Source organism: Rhincodon typus, chromosome 22 (genome assembly GCF_021869965.1).
Source record: "Rhincodon typus isolate 14 chromosome 22, sRhiTyp1.1, whole genome shotgun sequence".
NCBI lineage: Eukaryota > Metazoa > Chordata > Chondrichthyes > Orectolobiformes > Rhincodontidae > Rhincodon > Rhincodon typus.
Genome location: NC_063353.1, coordinates 35,172,502 through 35,187,645, shown reverse-complemented (window position 1 = coordinate 35,187,645; position 15,144 = coordinate 35,172,502). Strand labels below are relative to the sequence as shown.

At 41.8% G+C, this 15,144-nt stretch overlaps 1 long non-coding RNA gene across 3 annotated transcripts; it reads left to right on the top strand.

Annotated features, from left to right (window-relative positions):
- Positions 1-2,024: 2,024 nt before the first annotated feature.
- On the top strand, positions 2,025-13,935 carry LOC109912298. Of its 3 annotated transcripts, XR_007264497.1 has the most exons (5): positions 2,025-2,039; positions 6,970-7,091; positions 11,234-11,403; positions 12,471-12,530; positions 13,530-13,935. It is a non-coding gene; the product is annotated as an uncharacterized LOC109912298 (long non-coding RNA). The 3 variants fall into 3 exon arrangements; XR_007264498.1 differs by lacking the exon at positions 6,970-7,091; XR_002258140.2 differs by lacking the exons at positions 2,025-2,039; positions 6,970-7,091 and having other exon boundaries at positions 11,160-11,403.
- Positions 13,936-15,144: the final 1,209 nt, after the last annotated feature.

Here is a 15,144-nt window from a genome sequence, read left to right as displayed (position 1 = left end):
AAACCAGCATGCAACCTGCGTAAGAAACAAAAACAAAGAAATTAATATCTGTGCAACTTGAAGCAAAACAAATGAAATGTATGAAATATTTTCAATTATTTCTTTTATTTGTTTTCTTTGCTTTTGGTTGTCTGCGTTGCTTGGTTAGCTGAGACCGGGAGTGCTCAGCAGGGAAAAACAACTCCCAATAAAAACAACAAAACCTTCAATGAGTATCAGTTGTCTTGTACCTTTATGTCACCATTGTAATCATTTCTTATTAGTAATTTAGATAAGTCAAAAATTCAATGTTCCAGTCACATTTTCAATACCACTACTTCATGTTGCCTGGATAGTCACTCACCACATTTACAAAACACCATTGGCTAATCTGTCATCACCACTGGATCAATATCTGAATAACCTCCCAACAACACTATGGGTGTGGTGTCACCATACAGTCCGAAGTTAGGCTATAAATAGTAGAGACATCATCATGTCTATAACAAATTAAGAGGATGCTCAACAGAACATAAAGTCCAATTCAGCTGAGGCACTCCACAGTACTCTAAAATAATAAACAACATTCTAAATAAAACAACCCATAATATTATTTATTTTAAAAATTGAGTTACTTGCTCTCCCAAAATGAATGCTAGTACATTTCCAGAATCCTGAACTGCATCTTACTTAAAGCTAATTGGTTCTTCCCATGCCTGATGATATTTTTTGATTCATTCATGCGATGTGGGCTTCACAGGCTAGGCCAGCATTAATTGCCCAGCCCTAGTTGCCCAGAAGTCACTTAAGAGTCAGCCACCTTGCAATGGATCTGGAGACATGCATAAGTCAGACCAAATAAGGACAGCAGTTTCTTTCCGTAGAGGACATAAGTGAACCCAGTGGGTTTTTCCCAATAATCAACAACGATTTCATGGTCATCATTGAAATAACTCCACAGAGGCCAGTATCCTGTCATCAAGTCACTCTTTATTTAGAGTCCTTGACGTTAATCTAATGCCCTCAGAGCCAGCTCTCAGAGTGAACAGGATGTCCTTCAGTTTATACCTGTCAGCCTGCGCTCCTTCATTGGACCGGATTTACAGCCCCAATCAGGAATCTCATATTCTACAATGTCCACCTGATTGATTTGTTATAATCACTACAACCCTCCCCCTCTGAGTCCGAGGACATAGGCCAGTTCTTTTTTATTTGTAGCACCTCCTGGGCTGTTTTAGCACCAGGTCAGGTTCCTCCAACTCTGCCTCCCACACGGGCGGTGTGTAATGCACAGCAGCTTGCCTCTTGCACCCGGAGTGTCTTGGAAGAAATTCATTCTCTTCTTCAAGCAGCAAAGGCATTGAGTCAGCGACATCTGCTGTGTCCATCTCAGATTCCAAGATATCTTCAATGATTAATCGAGTGGGAGAACTCACGGGTTCCGGAGCAGTTGGAAAGGCTGTCAAGGAGCCAGGCACGTTTTGCTCTCGCACCATTTGCAAATTTACAGCTTTGATATGGTCCACATGCTTGTTCAAGACCATCATACCTACCTGAACTTTATACATCACTGGACCTGCCCTCGCATTGACCATGCCTTTTACCCATGTAGGGCCATTCCCGTGGTTCCTACACCAAACTTTTTTTTCTGAAGTATACTGTATCTCTCGCTTAAGTGAGTCTTGTATCCGGTATTGGCATTCCTGGCACCGTTTCACCCTCCTCCCCCAGGTCCGGGAAGGTCAGGTTTAACCTGGCGTGGAGTCTTCTCCCCATTAGCAACTTTGCTGGAGCTATCCCTGTTGTTGCATGTGGGGTGGTCCTATAATCAAATAGGAATTGGGACAGTTTGGTATTTAATGAAGCTGTAAGCTGTTTCTTTAAGCGTGCCTTCAAAACTTGGACTGCTCTTTCTGCCAGACCATTGGATGATAGATGGTATGAAGCTGTCTTTATATGTCAAATACCATTTGATTTTAGGAAATACTCATATTTCCTGCTGGTAAATGATGGCTCTTCATCTGTGACCACCACTTCCGGGAGCCCATGTGTTGTAAAAGGTGAGTGCACTTTTTCTATCGTTGTCCGCATGCTTGATGAATGAACTCTATGAAAGATCAGCCATTTTGAGTGGGCATCAAGACTAAGAACATTGAGCCCATGAAAGGACCTGTATAGTCAATGTATAACTGAGCCCAGGGTTTACCCAGCCATTCCCACAAATGTGGGGGAGCTGCTGGTGGTAATTTCTGCCCTTGTTGACACTCTTGCCCCACTAATACAGCAATATCTGCATCCAGTACTGGTAACCAGACAAATTCTCACCAACATCTTCATTTTGGAAACCCCTGGATGACCCTGGTGCCATTCAGCCAGTATCTGGCAGCAACCTTTGCTTGGGACAATCACTCTTACTCCCCATAATAATATGCTGTCCTCTTGTCTCTCTGGGCCCATAAAGGCTTCAGTTCTGCTTGTGACAGTCCTTTGGTTTCCCCCATCACCACCAGCTGTCTCGATTTTGCCAGGACTGGATCTTTCCACATCCAAAGTCTGATATTGTCAGCCGTGATTGGAAGAGTTCCCAGAAAATTCAAAACTATTATGGATACTTCCAGTGGCGGTACTAACAGTGGTATACCTGCCAGCAGGAGGCAACTCAATACATCCGCATTCACTACTTGGCCTCATGGACAGTGGACAACTTGTAATTACACACACTTAGTATTAGAACCCACCACTGAATTCAGCCTGAAGCTATGGGCAGCATGCCTCTGTCCTCTTTAAGTTGACCTAGTGGGGGTCTATGGTCCGTTATCATTACAAATTTACATCCGTAAAGGTATTGGTGGAACTTCCTGACTCCAAATATGACCGCCAAATCTTCCTTCTCTATCTGGGCAAATGTACTCTCTGCATTAGCCAAAGTCCTGGATGCATATGCTATCAGGCTTTCCTCTCCATTGGGCCACCTATGAGCTAAAACTACGCCGATGCCATAAGGGGAGGCATCGCAAGTCAATACCAGATCTTGCTTGGGATCATAATGTGCCAAAACCTTGAAGAACGATAGCTGTTTCTTCACTTCCCTGAAAAAGTGATGGCTTGCCTACATGACCATTTCCAAGGCTGACCCTTTTTTAGGAGTTAATGCAAACGTGCCAGGATGGAGGCCAGGTTACGTATGGACTCTCTGTAATAATTCAAAAGCCAAAGGAAAGACCTACGCTCTGGTACAGTTCTGGTAGCAGAGGCACCTTTGATCACCCTCACTTTATCTTCTAATGTGTGTAACCTGGTCTTGTTGACTTTTTAGTCCAAGTAGGTCACTTAGGGTGCCTGTAACACACATTTTTCCCTTCCAAGGCGTACAACCACCTGACAGAAATGTCTAAGGACTGTGTCCAAGTTCTCCAAGTGCTTCTTACTGGTCTTCCTTTTATTAGCATTTCATCTGGATAAATGGTGACCTAGGGTAGAACTTGTAAAATGTTTTCCATCATCCGCTGAAAAATTCCACAGGCTGATGATACCCAAAATTGGTACATTAGTCATAAGCCCTTGTGGTTATTAATTGTAGCATACTTCTGGGAATCTTCATCTAACCATAACTGCAAGTACGCATGGCTCATGTTCAGCTTCGTGAAGGACAGCCCAACCCAACTGTCAGCTTTGCGTATAACTTCGCTATATGAGGACTTTGGTATTTATCCAATTTCCTGTTTGTTTAAAATCCCCACAAAGGCAAACCAACCTGTTGGGCTTTGTACTCGGTACCACTCGTGCTGCCAATTCTGCAAACTGGACTGGTTTGATGATTCATTTGTTTTTCTAGCCTCTTCAGTTCTGCCTCCAGTTTGGCATTTGGGTGGGCCTTGCAGAATCATGGAATTGCTGCCTGGTCAACATGCAAGGTGGCCTTGGCTCCTTTGATAGTCCCTAGACCCTCCCAAAAAATGTCCGGATATTTAATTAGGATTTCACTCAGGCAGCCATTTACTAATCAAAAAATGTGGAGCCAATCAAGGTGAATCTTTCTCAATCAATTTCACTCTAGTAACCTTGAGCCCCAAGACTTTTACTTCAATCAGTGGCAACAACCAGCTGCTTCTCTGCTAAGATACCAGAACCGAAGTTGTATCCTTAATCTGTAACTGTTCCTCGATATAGATTCTCAGCCTAGCTGAGGTCTTGTAGGAACTTAAGGGTTGGAGTCCAGAGTGAATTTTGTTAAAGACTGGTTCTGCAATCACTGAAATAACCACACTGGTATTGACCTCCATTAGAACTGGGTGGCCATTTAATCAGATGTTTCTTTTGACTGGTTCCGATTTGGTTGTTGCTAAGCAACTTAATTGTTCCAAACCAGATGTAGGTGGACTTTCCAGGGTGTACATTCTCCTGGATACGAGCCAATGAGTTCTCTTACTCAATTTAGGTCTGGTGGGACTCTTTTGCTGTCTCGAGTCTGCACATCAACTGCAACTACAATGGCTTGCTGGCCCGGGTCCTGAAGAAAATTTTAAACGTTTCGCTGTGGCTTGGCTTTGTTTTGGGATTTTGCTGTGGGCTAACCTAGAGTCCGTCTGTTCAGGATATGCAATTGTTCAAGTGAACAATGGCATGATGCCAGAAATGCTTACTTCAACTCAAATATGATTGTATTAAGCAAATTTCTTCAGGAGTGTGCTTTTCTCTCTTCACCACTGAAATAACTTCACGGAGGCCAGTATCCTGTCACCAAGTCATCCTTTATTAACACACGGAGAGTCCTTAACACTGATCCAACTTCCTCAGGGCCAGCTCTCAGAATAAACAGGATGTTTGATACTCCTGTTCTCAAATGTCAGCTAGAGCTCCTTGATTGGACCAGATTAACCACCCCAATCAGGGAAATGATTTTATGATGTCCACCTGGCTGACCTTGTTACAATCACAAAGGACATTAGACTAACTAGTGAACTCAAATTTCACCATGATTCAAACCTGGAACATTTCCTAGGACTCTGAATAAATTGTCTACCAATAACACCACTAGGTCATGGCCTCAGCTCCTCAGCAATACATGGTTTTGAATGTAATGACTAAACTCTGAGCATGTGGAACCAGGACACAAATCAGAATGCAAAGATAGCTGGCTAAAACTCAGAAAACAAATTTGGCAAAAGATGGGAAGTGGTGTTCAGTACAGGGACCACCAATATTCACAGTCTACATTAATAATTTGGACTCAGGAACTGATGGTCCAATTTCAAAATTTGCTGATGCCATCTATTTGGAGGTATGCAGTAAACACAAGGTAAGAACATAACAAAAAAATGACATAATTATAGCAATTGGCACATTCAACGTATATAAGCGTGAGGCTGTGTTTTGTTATAAAGTGAAAAGAGTCAAAACATAGCTTAAGTAATAGGAGTAAATAGGGTAAATGAACAAGGGACACATTTCCAAATCATTTATAATAGCATCACAGGTTAACATGACTGTAAATGAAAAGGCGAGGTAAGCACTTAGATAAACTTCTAGAGACAGAATTGAAAGCAATTATGTTCAACTTGTATCAAAGCATGGTTCAATCACATCTGGAGTACTGTGAATACTAGAGCAGTTCAAGTCTCCAGATTACAATAAGGGATATAGAGGCACTGGATAAGGTGCAGGAAAAGTTCTCATAGGATCATACCAGAACTAAGAGTCATAGAGTTAAAGAGTCATAGAGACTCACAGCACAGAAACAGACCCTTTGGTCCAACCAGTCCATGCCAAACATAATCCCAAACTAAACTAGTCCTGTCTACCTGCTCCTGGCCCATATTTCTCCAAACCTTTCCTATTCATGTACCTATCCAAATGACTTTTAAACATTATAATTGTACCTACATCCACCACTTCTTCAGGAAGTTCATTCCACATGCGAACCATCCTCTTTGTAAATAATTTGCCTCTCATGTCTTTTATAAATCTCTCTCCTCCCACCTTAAAAATGTGCCCCCTAGTCTTGAAATCTGTCGTCCTAGGGAAAAGACAATTACCATTAATGCTATCTATACCTCTCATTATGTTATAAACTTCTATCAGGTCACCCCTCAACCTCCTACGCTTCAGTGAAAAATGTCCCAGCCTATCATTATAAGTCAAACCTTCAATACCTGGCAACATCCTGGTAAATCTCTTCTGAACGCTCTCCAGCTTAATAATATCCTTCCTAAAACTGGGCAACCAGAACTGGACACAATATGCCAGAAAAGGCCTCACTAATGTCCTGTACAACCTCAACATGACTTCCCAACTCCTATACTCAAAAGACTGAGCAATGAAGACAAGAGTGCTAAATGCCTTTACAACCGCCCTGTCTATATGTGATGCAAACTTTAAATGATTATGTATCTGCTCCCCTAGGTCCCTATCAGCAATGGCTGAACAGGCTTAGCTCTTTTGTCTAGAAAAAAGAAGGCTGAACAGTGACCTGATAAAGATCATTAAGATAATGAAAGGGCGTGATAGGTTAGACATTGAGAAAATGTTTCCACTTGTGGGGTAGTTCAAAGTATGAGGTCCATTTAATATGGTCACCAAATAATCTAATAGGGAAGTCAGAACAATCTTCTTTCTTCATTGAGTGGTTAGAATGTGAAATAAACCACAATAATAGCTGATTCTCTTACTGGCAGTCCCCAGTTGTGATTGTTTTCTATTCCTAAATCATTGACAAGTCAATTTCTATGTAAGTTGTAACACAATGCAGGACAATATTTGGGTTACACAAGTATGTAAGGTACTTTAAACCTATTTATATTATGATTATGATTACCCTGATGTAGTCCCATTGCATCTTCAACATTCATATTCCTGGAATAAATCCAACTCTGCTTCCATTCTCTCAGGTTAGAAACACACTGCCTCAGGAGGTTCTGCTGTGCATCGTTTAGGAATTCATCACACTTCACACTTTTCTTCCTGATCCATATTTTTTATACTCATTCATAGGATGTGGCTGGGCTAACCCATCCCAATTTGCCAAACCCTTGAATTGGGCTTGCATGTCATTTCAGAGGCAGTTAAAAGTCATCCACATTGCTATGGATCCGGAGTCACGTATGCCACACCAGGTAAGGATGGCAGACTTCTTTCCCTAAATAAACTAAATGAGTTTTTTCTAGAATTAGCAAAGAGAGAGAAACAAGGTTGCCTTTAAGATAGCTTTTAATTCCAGATTTCAATTCACTTTCCCCAGAACCTTAGAATGGGTCTTTGGATTACTACTCCAGTGACATTACCACAATGTCACCATTTCCCCTATATTAGGGCAACTGAATTTCCTGACAGCTCTATTGTTTTGACTTTTTCTAAAATTTTCACAGATTTACTCCTCATTATTTGTTATTGACAAAAGAACAGCAATGTAATGACTGTTTTCTGTTGCTTTTCTGTTCCTTAATTCTAACCAAACACATACTTTGAACCCTCTCGTATATCATCTATCCTTAGATGCAATATAATTCTTGATTAGTATTCCCATATGTCATTACTCCTGTAGGTCTTCCCTTCCCTCTCCCTCATTAAGATATAACAACCAAGAATGGTCAGAAATTAGATAAAAGACAGGAAATTCATTTTATAACTTTTTGTTATACAACATTTCAAGATGTGTCTTGTCAAAATTCACACAAACAGATTTTGGCCATTTCTCAAAAGGGCAAGGTAATTAATTTCTTACTTACTCTGGCCTCTGACCGACTTCAACATTCAGAATATTAAGCCTTATTGATGTCAGGCATAGACACAGAATAAACTGAAGCAATCTTTACTTATAAAGGAAACAATTGCAAAACCATGCGAACAAGGTAGGGGAATGCTGCTGGCCAGCCAAGAAGACAGGCTAAATGGTCTCTTTTTTGTAGTAGCCACTCTATAAGTGTTTAATTCCCATTCTTGCTAATGTTTAAACCTGATCTCTGCTATAGGAACTATATCATATTCTTACTGAAAATTGTGCTTGCTGTGCATTAACTAGATTTAACATTCCTCACACGCCAAGGCATTCCAACAAGTTGTTAGTTTGCTGCACTATTTTTCTTCCATCAAATTCCTGTTCTCTCTACACTCTTCTCAATTATGTTACTGTTTATACATTTTTGTAGGCACCTTCTTTCTCCTTGCTTTGGTTTCTACTTCTACTTTCCCTTATTTAAAGATATTTTAAATTAATCTGTTCAGATCAATTAATAATACCTTTAAAACTGGAGCAAGTGGAACTTGAACTGAGGCCTACTGAGCTCAGAGGTGGGAACACTACCACTGCATCATGAGAGCCCCATCTTCCTTTTGTTTCTTTTTTTCTTTTTGTTTAGTCAATAGATGTTTCTATATCCCACTGGACTTTTTTTTTTAACCATCACTAAATTGCTCGTACCAGCAGTTAAATAAACTCGCTTCTTTTAAAACAAACGAAAGCAAGGAGTGGCAGCTGACCCTGATTTATTTATCCAGCTAAACTTGTTCCACTGGTTCTGTGCCACTAAGCTAGAAGGGCTAGGTTCAAGTTTTCCAAAGGTCTGTCATAACATGCCTGAACATGTTGATTTTTTAAAAAAACACAAGGAACAGCGTTTGCTAGAGATCTGAAACAAAAACAGAAATTGCTGATGGAATTCAGCAGGGCTGGCACATCGGTGGGAAGAAGGCAGAGTTAACATTTGGAGTTTGGTGACTCTTCATCAAGACTTTATTTTGTAAATATTGTGTTCTACTTCATAAAAACCCAAAGAACTGTGGATGCTGTAAATCAGGAACTAAAACAAAGTTGCTGGAAAAGCTCAGCAGGTCTGGCAACATCTGTGAAGGAAAAAACAGAGCTAATGTTTTGGGTCTGGTGACCCTTCCTCAGAACTCTTTCTGAAGAAGGGTCCAGACCCGAAACGTCAACTTTCCTGATCCCCTAATGCTGCCCGGCCTGCTGTGTTCTTCCAGCTCCACACCTTGTTATCTCAGACTACAGCATCGGTAGTTCCTATTATTTCTAACTTTGTTTTTGTGTTCTACTTCCCTTTTCTTCTGCATCTGTCATTATTATTCCCTGATTGCCTGCCAACTTCCCTCGCTGCTGCAAATTGCACTGCAACCAACTTTTACAATTTTCCATTCAACAAAATCTTCTTGGCCCATTAAGTTGTTTAATATCCTGATTGATGACCATTTGGTTTAAATCATTTTTTAATGTACTTTTGGACCGTAAGATATAGGAGCAGAATTAGGCCTTTTTGGCCATCGAGTCTGCTCTGTTAATCAATCATGGAAGATACGCTTCTCAACTCCATTCTCCCCATTACCTTTGATCCCCTTACCTATCTATCTCTGTCTTAAATACACTCAATGATTTGGCCTCCATAGCCCTCTGTGGCAATGAGTTCCACAGAGTCACCACCAGGCTGAAGAAATTCCTTCTCATCTCAGTTCAAAAGGGCTATCTCTTCATCCTGAGCCTGTGCTCATTCTCTTATACTAATGGAAACATCTTCGCCACATACACTCTATCCAGGCCTCTCAGTATTTTGTATATTTCAATTAGTTCCACCCCTTATCCTTCTAAACTCCATCAAGTACAGACTAGAGTCCTCACCTCCCCCTCATATGACATGCTTGGGGTTATTTTTGTAAACCTCCTTTGGACCCTCTCCAACATCAGCACATCCTTCCTGAGATACAGGGCCGAATACCGCTCATAATATTCCAAACACGGTTTGACTACAGCCTTATACAGCCTCAGCAGTACATCACTACTCTTGTATTCTAGCCCTCTTGGAATGAATACTAACATTGCATTTGCCTTCCTAACTGCTAGGTGAACCTGCATGCTAACCTTAACAGAATCCTGAACTAGGACTCCTGAGTCCCTTTGTGCTTCAGATTTTTGAAGCCTTTCTCATTTAGAAAATAGTCTATGCCTCTATGTTTCCTACGAAAATGCATAACCTCACACTTTCCCACATTGTATTCCATTTGCCATTCCTTCGCCCACTCTCTCAGCCTGTCCAAGTCCTTCTTCAGCTTTCCCCCATCCTCAACACTGGCTGTTCCTCCATCTATCTTTGTGTCTTCTGCAAACGTAGCAACAATGTTCTCAGTTCCATCGTCCAGATCATTAATGTATAATGTGAATAGTTGTGGTCCCAACACTGACCCCTATGGAACTCCATTAATCACTGGCTGCCCTTGCTGAAAAAGACCCTTTATCCCTACTCTCTGCCTTCAGCCAGTCAGTCAGCCAATCCTCTACCCATGCCAGTATCTTGCCCCCTAACACCATGGGCTCTTACCTTATTTAGCAGCCTCCTGTGTAGCACCTTGTCAATAGCCTTCTGGAAACCCAAATAGATCATGTCCACAGGCTGCTCTTTGCTTAACTTGCTTGTTACCTCCTCTGAGAATTCTAACAGATTCATCAGGCATGATCTCCCCTTGACAAGAAGCATGTGCTATGTAAAAATACCAGCCAGTTGGATCAGATTGACTTCTCACCATGGTGGTAGAGTGATATGGGTGGTGGGAATTGGGGCGATAAAGGAGTTATTTAAGGTTACAGTAACACCTCAAATTCTCCAATTTAATGCTAAAAAATGTTAGGAAGAGATACAATTATGCTGACACTGCTTGCTCATGGTCTCACCCTTAGCCTAGTTATTGCTATAATCTCCTCCGGCTTGACAACCCTCCAAGATTTACCGCAGCCCTCCAGTTCTGGACTCTGTGTACTCTTAATTTGTAATGTTCCATCACTGACAGCTGTGCATTTGGTTGTTATGGCCCCAAGTAACCCCCAAGAAAAACCTTCTCAAAGGCAGTTAGGGATAGGCAACAATTGCTGATTTTGCCATCCAAGCTGATTTTATAAAAAGTCAAACTAAACTCTGCAATTCTTTCCCTAAAGATTTTTGCTCTTTATTGGTACCATTTTTTTTTCCAGAAGAGGCTGGTATTTTGTAATCAGTCTGTTCAGACCTGCTATTGTGCAACCCTGAAAAAGGTGGGAATTGAGCCTAAGCCCTCCCGGCTCAGTAGTAGGAAGATTATCATTACACCACAACAGCTCTCACTGCAAAGAAGCTACATAAATTCTGAGAAGAAAGATATTCGAAAGGTTAACTCTGCCTTCTCTGCGCAGGTGCTGCCAGACCCGCTGAGCTTCTCCAACAACTTCTGTTTTTGTTCTATGTAAATAATGTGAATCATTCGTTGTTGTCCAACGATTCAGGATGTTAAGCGCTCCAGGAAGTGGAGACTAGGGAGGTGGCTTCCCAGGTCTCAGTGATTGGATCAGAAGGGACTACAAGAGGCTGCTCTCTGCAATGTTTGTTCTTTTTCCGGTTGGGCGCTGCCCGGACCGGAGGAGATTGGTCTCTACCTTTCTCCCTTTTCTCTAAGGTAAGAGCTTTCCCGACCCCTGTGTTCTAATTCGATCTCTTTTATTTTTCGTGTCGTTTCCACGACCTCGGACTCGCGCGTTTTATTTTCTCCCCGATAACTAACTTCGACAGAAATCCCGAAAGAGTCATTGCACTCTTTCGGTCTTTTGTTTTCTATTTCTCTTCCATCTGAAGAGTCGTTCGAGGCTTGCAGAGCCGCTGTCTGTTATTCCTGTGATGCGTTAACCGAATCAAAACAAAACTGGGGCGATTCCTGAAACTACCATCAACAGTAAACTGACCTAGAATTTTCTTCTGAGAAACGCCTCCTGACTTCCCTACCCTTTCAGTTCCAGCCTTTCACCCCGGGGGGGAAACGGGGTTCACTTAGTGTGTTCGTACATCCTAACGTTAAACCATCGATCGGTGCCTCACACTCGAACAAATCAACAGCCCACCCCGATCTCATTGAAGATCACATGGTGCCTCTGGTGTTTTTGCTTTAAAAAGCTGTAATCATTTCATGTCCCCCCCCCCCCCCCCCATATCAAAAGTTAAGGAATTATTCTAGTGAAGCTACGACCCCAATCATTAATTTGATTCTAGGTTAAAGGAATCTAAGTAGTAGTCTTTCCTGTGTTCGAACTCGGGTTTAACTTCCTCTCCAGAGATTGGAACACCGAGCCTACGATTGCACCCCACTGCAGTTTCGAAAGGTTGCTGTGCAAGTTCTGTCAGCATCCTCGGGTGGCTGTAAGAGTTCTTTTGGTGCTATTCACACAAGTACTTGCACTGTTACGGTAAACTATTACGTTAATGCCTAAAATACACTACTTAACTGTTTGGGGCGCAATCTTTACAACTACCTGTATCCAAATAACTGAATTGTTTTCTATCACATTAACCTTGAAAGATGCTATATAAACGAATTGCTAACCATTTTAATCTTGACAATGATAACAAGGTGTAGAGCTGGATGAACACAGCAGCCCAAGCAGCTCCTATGATTTTCCAGCATCTGCAGTTCCTACTATCTCTGATACAATTAATCTTAACAGTTCTTGTTTTCGTTTTTCTCCTCCCTAGGGATGCCATTTGGTGACCCACTTGTTCTTGCTTGCAGTAGTTAACTTTTGTAGTTTTATGGTGAGTACTTTATCAGCTGTACAAGTGGCACGTTGTGAAGGTTGGTGGGAAAGTTGCAGACCATAACAATCTTTCTTATTTTGGATAAGCTTCAAGATGTGACTAGTTTTGATAGAACAATGAAATGCAAAATTAACTGATAGTTTTAAAGGAAGATTTGGTATTGGGACCTGGGATGTACATTTAGATCTGAAAATGAGCAGGATTATGGAGAACACTTACAGAATCCTTATGTTTTGTATTTAGCCAAACATTCAAAAGGTTTGTCATAACAGTGGAATGTTACTTTTTACTGGTAATGGAACTCATTACTAATGAATTACATGTTCTGGACAATATGTTATAGTTCTCCACATCCATAATTCCACTGTTCTTTGCTAGTACAAAGCTTAAGTTACACTCTGTTTGCTCCCAATGAAAAGGAGCTGAGCCCTAGTAAAAGGGAGCCTACAGACTTGCATGTTTCTTTTCCTCCAATGCCCATCCTAGTTTTTTTTTTGAAATTATTCATTTTCCACTTTGTTGAGGAAATGTAGTTTACAGGAATGGGCTGAAGATCAAAGATTATACAGGATATAACTGTGCAGCTCAGCCTGGGGCATGGTGTGGTTTATTTGGCTGCCTGGAGGCAGGCAGAGTTGGGTTGACATGGATGTAAAATTCTCTGACCTGTCAAAGATTCCCACTGGGCTAGAACTATCAACCTCTGAATGAGATCAACCAATCCAATCGTCTGCTATAATTTTTTTATTTACCATTCTAAAAATGAGTAGGCACTTAGTCAACATAACTTAGTCTTTACTGTTGGGATCAAGAGTTGATCAAAATTAAGTAGATGAGCTGGTGGATTAAGAGTTGACCTTCAGGTTTCCAGAAGAAATACTGCAGAACCTGGTCTCAGGAAATGATGAGGCAGGTTACTCTAATCTGGATCTGTGATGGGACAACTTCATGTCATTCGTATGACATTCTTCATTCTAATAGATTTTTCCTTGGCAGGACAAAAATAGCCCTGCTTCCAGCGGCAGGGAACGCTAGCATCTTTGATGCAAGTGTGCAGAATGGAATGTCCAGAGATGAGCATCTAGATTGGATCCATCTGGAATGCTGAGGGCGGGCAGTTGAAGACGATGAGAAATTGTCTGATTCGTCGGCCTTGGAATAGAGCTCTCAAAGCAACGAAACAAATGACCACACAACCAAAGCAAAGCAAAGACAAAAATGATTACTTTTTCTATTTTAGTTTGTTTTTTTAGTTTATTTTTTCGCTTCAGGTTGTCTGTGTTGCTTGGTTCGGTGGGTTGAGAGGCGCCAACCGATAAAGTCAAATGCCTCATTTTAAGGCTGTACGCATAATTTCACGTCAATGTAAAACTTAATAAAAAAAAAAAGCAAAACATCTAAATGATTATCTTGTCTTATGTCTGTCTAATATTATTCCAGTGACAGTTTCCAATGATACTTTTGACAACACTGACAAGTTTGTTCTGAGTGTTTCCCATATTGTTCTGAAAATTTAACTGGTCTTTTGGCATGGTGTCAAAATCTAGGATTTCACTATCTGACTACATTGGGATAATATCTTTTGTACAAGTTGCAGCAGGCTAGAAAAGCATTAGAGACAGTAAGAACTGCTGATGCTGGAGTCTGAGATAACACAGTGTGGAGCTGGAATAATTAAGCAGGCCAGGCAGCATTAGAGAAGCAAGAAAGCAGACGTTTTGGGTCGGGACCCTTCATCAGAAGTGGTGGAGGGGAAGGGGGCTCTGAAATAAATAGAGAGGGGGCGCGGTGATAGCAGGTAGATAGTGGAGCGGATAGGTGGGAGAGAAGACGGACAGGTCAAGGAAGTGGGGATGAAGCTAGTAAAGGTGAGTGTAGCTAGGTGGTGGGGATTGGTCAGTGAAGTGGGAGGAGCAGATAGGTGGGAGTGAATACAGACAGGTCAAAGAGGCGGAGATGAGGGGGGAGCTGGGGAGATTTTGAAGCTAGTAAAGTCCACATTGAGACCATTGGGTTGTAGGCTTCTAAGGCAGAATATGAGGTGCTACTCCTCCAGTTTCCAGGTGGCATCGTTGTGACAATGGAGGAGGCCCAGGATGGACATGTTGTCCAGGGAGTGGGAGGGGGAGTTGAAGTGGTTCGCGAGTGTGGATCAGACGAGGGAGTCATGGAGACAGCAGTCCCTCTGGAAGGCGGATAAAGGTGGGCAGGGAAATATATCCTTTGTAGTGGGATCAGATTGCAGGTAGTGCAGAATTGTGTGTTGAATCTGGAGGTTCATGGGGTGATATGTGAGGACAAGGTGAACCCCAACCTCAAGTTTACCCAGACCATCTCTGATACCTCTCTCTCTCTCCTTCCTGGACCTCTCTGTCTCCATTTCTGGTGACCATCTTGAAACTGATATCTATTTCAAGGCCACCAACTCCCACCCACCTTCCTGCAAAAATGCGATCCCCTACGCACAATTCCTCTGCATCTGCTCCCAAGATGAGGCATTCCACTTTCGAAAATCTCAGATGTCCTCGTATTTCAAGGACTGCAACTTCACCCCCGACCCCGTCAGTGGTCAAAAACACCCTCAACTGCATCTCTTGCATTTCCCACACCT